Here is an 8,177-nt window from a genome sequence, read left to right on the forward strand (position 1 = left end):
ACTTGAGACCATTGCTCCTTGTTCTGTCATCTGCCACCACTGAGAACAGCCGAGCTCCATCCTCTTTGGAACCCCCCTTCAGGTAGTTGAAGGCTGCTATCAAATCCCCCCTCATTCTTCTCTTCTGGAGACTAAACAATCCCAGTTCTCTCAGCCTCTCCTCATAAGTCATGTGCTCCAGACCCCTAATCATTTTTGTTGCCCTCCGCTGGACTCTTTCCAATTTTTCCACATCCTTCTTGTAGTGTGGGGCCCAAAACTGGACACAGTATTCCAGATGAGGCCTCACCAATGTCGAATAAAGGGGAATGATCACGTTCCTCGATCTTCTGGCAATGCCCCTACTTATACAGCCCAAAATGCCGTTAGCCTTCTTGGCAACAAGAGCACACTGTTGACTCATATCCAGCTTCTCGTCCACTGTGACCCCTAGGTCCTTTTCAGCAGAACTGCTACCTAGCCATTCGGTCCCTAGTCTGTAGCAGTGCATGGGATTCTTCCGTCCTAAGTGCAGGACTCTGCACTTGTCCTTGTTGAACCTCATCAGGTTTTTTTCTGCCCAATCCTCTAATTTGTCTAGGTCCCTCTGTATCCGATCCCTACCCTCTAGTGTATCTACCACGCCTCCTAGTTTAGTGTCATCTGCAAACTTGCTGAGAGTGCAGTCCACACCATCCTCCAGATCATTAATAAAGATATTAAACAAAACCGGCCCCAGGACCGACCCTTGGGGCACTCCACTTGAAACCGGCTGCCAACTAGACATGGAGCCATTGATCACTACCCGTTGAGCCTGACGATCTAGACAGCTTTCTATCCACCTTACAGTCCATTCATCCAGCCCATACTTCTTTAACTTGGTGGCAAGAATACTGTGGGAGACAGTATCAAAAGCTTTGCTAAAGTCAAGAAATAACACATCCACTGCTTTCCCCTCATCCACAGAGCCAGTTATCTCATCATAGAAGGCAATTAGGTTAGTCAGGCACGACTTCCCCTTCGTGAATCCATGCTGACTGTTCCTGATCACTTTCCTCTCCTCTAAATGTTTCATAATTGATTCCTTGAGGACCTGCTCCATAATTTTTCCAGGGACTGAGGTGAGGCTGACTGGCCTGTAGTTCCCCGGATCCTCCTCCTTCCCTTTTTTAAAGATGGGCACTACATTAGCCTTTTTCCAGTCATCTGGGACCTCCCCCGATCGCCATGAGTTTTCAAAAATAATGGCTAATGGCTCTGCAATCTCACCCGCCAACTCCTTTAGCACCCTCGGATGCAGCGCATCCGGCCCCATGGACTTGTGCACGTCCAGTTTTTCTAAATAGTCCCGAACCAGTTCTTTCTCCACAGAGGGCTGGTCACCTTCTCCCCATGCTGTACTGCCCAGTGCAGCAATCTGGGAGCTGACCTTGTGCGTGAAGACAGAGGCAAAAAAATCATTGAGTACATTAGCTTTTTCCACATCCTCGGTCACTAGGTTGCCTCCCTCATTCAGTAAGGGGCCCACACTTTCCTTGATTTTCTTCTTGTTGCTAACATACCTGAAGAAACCCTTCTTGTTACTCTTAACATCTCTTGCTAACTGCAACTCCAAGTGTGATTTGGCCTTCCTGATTTCACTCCTGCACGCCTGAGCAATATTTTTATACTCCTCCCTGGTCATTTGTCCAATCTTCCACTTCTTATAAGCCTCTTTTTTGCATTTAAGATCAGCAAGGATTTCACTGTTTAGCCAAGCTGGTCGCCTGCCATATTTACTATTCTTTCTACTCATCGGGATGGTTTGTTCCTGCAACCTCAATAAGGATTCTTTAAAATACAGCCAGCTCTCCTGGACCCCTTTGCCCTTCATGTTATTCTCCCAGGGGATCCTGCCCATCTGTTCCCTGAGGGAGTCAAAGTCTGCTTTTCTGAAGTCCAGGGTCCATATTCTGCTGCTCTCCTTTCTTCCTTGTGTCAGGATCCTGAACTCGACCATCTCATGGTCACTGCCTCCCAGGTTCCCATCCACTTTTGCTTCCCCTACTAGTTCTTCCCTGTTTGTGAGCAGCAGGTCAAGAAAAGCTTTGCCCCTAGTTGGTTCCTCCAGCACTTGCACCAGGAAATTGTCCCCTACGCTTTCCAAAAATTTCCTGGATTGCTTGTGCACCGCTGGATTGCTCTCCCAGCAGATATCAGGGTGATTAAAGTCTCCCATGAGAACCAGGGCCTGCGATCTAGCAACTTCTGCTAGTTGCCAGAAGAAAGCCTCGTCCTCAAAGGAATTCAGAGGTGAGCTCTGAGCAATCCTCAAGTCCCTGTTTGGGTGCCAATTTGTAACCTTTGGGTAGACTACAGTTCACTTAATTTCCCATCTCCAGTGCCTTAAAAACAACAACCACCCAACTCCCATAGAAAATAGCTGGAAACCCAGAGTTCAGTCTCTAAGGATTTTCAGCAAGGATTGCACAGGGTCAATCTCACCACATTCAAGCCCCAAAAGGAAGTAATGAAATGAATTTCATTAAAATACTTTATAAAATCTTATGAGAAAGAAACAAATCTATTTTTAGTGTGACATGGCTATTTGATAGCCCACATACATTACCTTCACAGTTATACATAAATAAAGAAAACCACTTAAAATCTGAACAGTTCAGTCATCAAAAAAATACAGTGAGAAAAAAAAATGAAAGTTCCCTAAAGTTTTGGTTTTGTTCACCTAATTCTCAGTTAGTCTTTGATCACCAAATCTATACAGTCTGCTGAGTCTAAAACAACATCTCTCCTCCACTTCCTTGAAGGAATCCTCAGTTGGAATTCATGCAGACTCTTCCTCTGCTGAAATCACTGCTAGCCAGTCAGCTGACTGATTAACCAACCACTCAGTTACATGTATAGATTTAAATAAAACACTGTTACAAGAAAATAGAAAACTGAGAATAGCAAAATAGAAATAACTCTTTCCACATTACTACATTTAAAGAAAAGTTGGTGAATCAGACTAGTTGAGACAATTTAACTAAAACAGTTTGACTACAATCAAAACAACATTCAAAGCATACAATTAAAATAGAAGTTATTTTCCCTCCCAATTTTCCCTTGATATAGTTAGTATTGCCCATGTTTTCCTGTTAGAGGATTAACTATCACTAACCTGCTGCAAAATGCTTCAGAGTTAGGGACAACAGCCTGCTGTCTGCTCCTCAGTTCAGCTTCTCCCAACTCACACAGGGCACATGGCCTTCTCTAAAGCAGCTTCCCTGACTGCTTACCCTCATGGAGTCTGACCCCAGCAACAGGAAAACTATGGGAGCATACAGAAAATTACCACACCTAATTCCAGAAGCTTCTGGATATGGAGTGCTTAATCTGCCTAGCAAAAATTACCCAGATACAACTCACTCCTACCTCCCCACAACGGGTCTCTAAGAGACATCTCCCTATTAGGCACATGGGTTACACTTGCATCGTGTCTTCTAGCCTAAAATTCTATCCATATATATATTCTGTTTGAAAAATAAGGCTATTTTGACTTTTTGTCCTGACATGGGATGGGATCATATTTCAAAATCTTGAAAAGTCTCACAAGATGAGAACCCTTTCCCAACTAGTTCTACTCTTCAACTTGTCTCCTTTCAATAACTCACTAAAATGTTATGATCTTAGAGGCTAGGAGCTGCAGGTAGATAGCAGCTTTTGGCTTTAATAAAGGGACTCTGCTAAGTCGATCTATAGTCTCAAAGACATGAACAAAATAATATATACTCATAAATACCCAGTTATGTGCACTTTGAAACACACACACTCACACATTTTGCACTGATAAACACAGTATTTTCATTCAGAAGCAAACTCACACAAATAAACACCCAGAAATCCACTCAGATACCCTAACGAGCACTGATAATGCACACATGCACAAGCATGTTTCACACATGATATACATTCATAAATTCACACAATGATTCACAGTCAAACACACATTCACATCATGTCAGGTCTCAAAGAGACCCACAGCAATATAAAAACTTAATTGCATGTTGATTTCCTCTGGAGCACACACAAAGCCATGGATGGGATGATTTAGTTGGGGATTGGCCCTGCTTTGAGCAGAGGATTGGACTAGATGATGATGTCCTAAGGTCCCTTCCAACCCTGATATTCTTTGATTCTATGATATCATAGGATATAACGTACACTTACCAAAGGACACCCATTCACACAATACTGGGTTTTTTTTGTGTGTATATGCTCTGAATTGCATTTAGAATGTAATCTTAAAAATGTACACAGAGACCAGGTCTGTACAAGAAATGTTTGCCATCAGAGCAGTGTCAGTTTGGGGCTATGATTTTTAGGGTGATATTTTCATACCAGGGTAAAATAAAACTTTAAGCAATTTTATTAGTACAATTAATAAAGACACACATACTTCCAGTCACATAAAAAGACAGCAGCAATATGCATTAAGCTGATATTTTGTCTCATCCCTTACATAGAATCACACCGGTTGGGGGATTTGGTGGTAAGAGACAAGCTGTCATCTCTCTGGTCCCTGGCCTGCCAAATGAGTCCAATGGTCCAGATATCCCCCTTACACTGGAGCCTGGCCAAATAGAGGGTCTGATAGTTACCATATACATTCATAGATATGCCCAACTCCTTTGCCCATATATAGGTTCCTCACCCTAATAATATTGTCCTTATCTTTTCAGTTCGTATTTTAATTTTTTTCACTTATCATATTGATCAAGTTGTTAAGAAGGTAAGTTCATTGTTAATCATCCACCAAGGATCTAACCTAAAACATCCAAGCCCAGTGTCAGTTCAATGTTCCTGCAGTTACCTGGTGTCATTTTATACAAACACCCCCCATAAGAACAATGCTTCCAGTTCTCCAAATCTCAGAGTCACTGTTGGGCCACTTACTTACGCTAAGGCTCATAGAGCTCAAAGACCTCTGCTAACAGCTTCACAGGATATAGGCCTGTAGGTTCCTTTTGTTCCTGCTGAATACAATACTAAGCTAGCTCTTTGGGCTACAACATCAACTGACGATAAGTGTGGTCCTGGAGCAGAAGTCTGCACCTCATTCTTAGGGAGTTAATTTTGCGAGTGGATCAGACTCACTGAAGACTTAGGCAGGTGTCCGTTTCTCTCAAAGCAATCTAGCCACCTCAGAGCGCATGGCTCAGACTCTGTGAAGACTTAAGCAAATGTTGCTCTGTTGGTTACACTTGGCTATTGTCTTAGTTGTGGGTTATGTTTTGAGGATTTCCAGGCCATGAAGACTAGAAACTTACTTTTGTTTAAAAATGAAAGCTGAGATTCTGCTGTAATGCCATGACTCCTGGACCTAGGTCCCTGGAGCCTGGCATCCCAGTTTCCAAGGCATCTGTCAGGGCTGTATCCCCACTTTGAACTTTAGGGTACAAATGTAGGGGCCTGCATGAAATCTTCTAAGCTTACCTACCAGCTTAGCTGGTCCACTGCCACCATCCCCAGAATTCCCATGCCTGGGAAGCCTTGAGAAACCTTCACCAATTCCCTGGTGAATACAGATCCAAACCCCTTGGATCTAAAGCAAGGAGAAATCAATCAGTTTCTTAAAAAGAAGGCTTTTAATTAAAGAAAAAGGTAAAAATAATCTCTGTAAAATCAGTATGGAAAATAACCTTACAGGGTAATCAAACTTAAAGATCTCAGAGGACTCCTCTCTAGTCTTAGGTTCAAAGTACAGCAAACAAAGATAAACACTCTAGTAAAAGGTACATTTACAAGTTGAGAAACCAAAGGAAAACTAACACGCCTTGCCTGGCTATTTACTTACAAGTTTGAAATAGGAGAGACTTGTTTAGAAAGATGTGGAGAACCTGGATTGATGTCTGGTCCCTCTCAGTCCGGAGAGCGAATGCACTCCCAAAACAAAGAGCACAAACAAAAGCCTTCCCCCCCCCCCCAAGATTTGAAAGTATCTTGTCCATTTATTGGTCCTTTGGTCAGCCAGGTTACCTGAGCTGATTAACCCTTTACAGGGAAAAGGATTTTGGAGTCTCTGGACAGGAGGGATTTTATAGTACTGTACACAGGACAGCTGTTACCCTTCCCTTTATAGTTATGACAGCAGCTTTGAAAATCTCAACAGTAGTGATCTTAATAGCACTGAAGACATGGGCATTGGCACGTCATCTTCACTCCATGCCAGCCTTTGTTAATGGTGATCTCTCCCTTTAATCTACTCAGCAGCGTGGTGTCTAAAGCAACTGACAAACCCAGGTCCCAGAATCCCAAGAGTTCAGAACATCTGAGCAACTCACCCATCTAACAAAATCTAGTAGTGTTGTAGCACTCATTGAGCCAAATCCTGTCATGGTATAAAAGGGCACATCACCACCTGTAGTTAATGTTGCCAGACCTAGTTTACTGGAGAGGGTGAAATTGTGCTGCTCCTCACAAGACCAACAACTCCAAACCTGGATTCACCTCTGAATCACACAGCTGGGGAAATACCATAGAATCCAGTGACAGCAATATCTGTATTATGTATTTATAGAGACAGATAAAAGAGCACATATCCCAAGTGTTGGCCTCTGCACAGCATTGTAAGAAAAACTTGCAAAATTTTGACTGTTCTCCTGCTCCGCAGCAATTCATCCTCCATAACATTCTCATGCCTTTACCCTAAAAGAAATCCCATTCATCATCTGTAAATTCACATCCTTCACCAATCACAGACCTCTCTGCCTTCTGCAACCCCTAGACCTCTATTCCCTACACCAATATAGCCTTTCTCTACTGTTGCCTCAGCTATTGATTACGTATTGATCTCCCTGATTATCCCCAATTAACACTCTGAAATATGGTAAGCTCTTGTCCCTAGATCAGGACCAGTATTATCAGAATTACTGTTTAGCTGGGAGCCCCATTGTGCCCATCTGTGACAACAACTCACACTCCAGGAAGACTTTTTGTGATTGGAATTTTTTTTATTACTACTATGTTTATTATGATATAACTGTAAGAATTGAGCAGGACTCCTCTCATGTTTAAAGTGAGGCACTGGCTATTTTGTTATTTCCAGATCAGTGCCTTAGATAAGAATAGAAAAGGAGATCAGTTTTAAATTCATAATCATTGAGTGTTTGGACAAGATGCTATGACAATTTTGATCAACTGAATACATTTTTCAGAAAACTCACTAAATAATCCATTGTAGCCAATAAGGCAAGAGGAACTGAGCATGTTAAAATATATCCAGTCAAAACAACTCAAAGCTCATAGACAATGCATGTCATATAGGTCTTGAAAATGAGCTATGGTTTAAGAAATATTCACAGAAATCCTTTTATGTGTAATCCTGAATAATGAATACTGTCCAGGAAATCATGACCTGGACAGCAAGATTCCTGGACAGAAAAAGAGGCACAATAATTGACATTGATCATTTTTGATGTATCTGTCTATTCTGCATTTACATAATGCACATGTAGCTTACACAAATATGGTTTATTATTTTATTATAGTAACAGGTAACTACTGTGCTCTAGACATTGTGATTATTTTAACGAAAGTCAAAGCATAATGAGGGTATTTGAGCCACTAAAATGCTGTCTTTCTATGGTGGGTTTAACAAAACTTCTGTCTCAACAGAACCTGTGGAGTCCATTTGGGGTCAGGATTAACTGGTGACTCATGGGGATTAATTTTAGAGAGTAGCTGTGATGTTCCCCTCTGGTGTTATCTGGACCTTTGATCTGCTAGGTTACTCCAATCCTTGACTCTGTGAGCCAGCTTTACCCTGCTTTGCTGCGAGAATCCCCACTCCTGGGCTGTTCACACACAGCCTGTGGTATGTAAGCTGCTCCTTGAATTGTTCAACCGAATGATCCTAGCTAATATCTCCGGTCCCAGACACAACCCTAGGAACCTCCGTCTTGCAGTGTCCAGTTATGCCCACTGGACAGTGCAAGCTTATATTGAGTTTATCAATTTAACAAAGAAATTGATATGTATCTGGCTTGTTATCCCCAGGGGAGCCTCTGACGCACTTCACACCAAACACACTGCTTCAGGTAGAATAAACAAACAGATCTATTAACTATAAAGATAAATTTTAAGTTATTATAAGTTAAACCATAACAAGTCAGATTTGGTCAAATGAAATAAAAGCAAAATGCATTCTAAGATGCTCTTAA

Source organism: Trachemys scripta, chromosome 12 (genome assembly GCF_013100865.1).
Source record: "Trachemys scripta elegans isolate TJP31775 chromosome 12, CAS_Tse_1.0, whole genome shotgun sequence".
Lineage (NCBI taxonomy): Eukaryota > Metazoa > Chordata > Testudines > Emydidae > Trachemys > Trachemys scripta.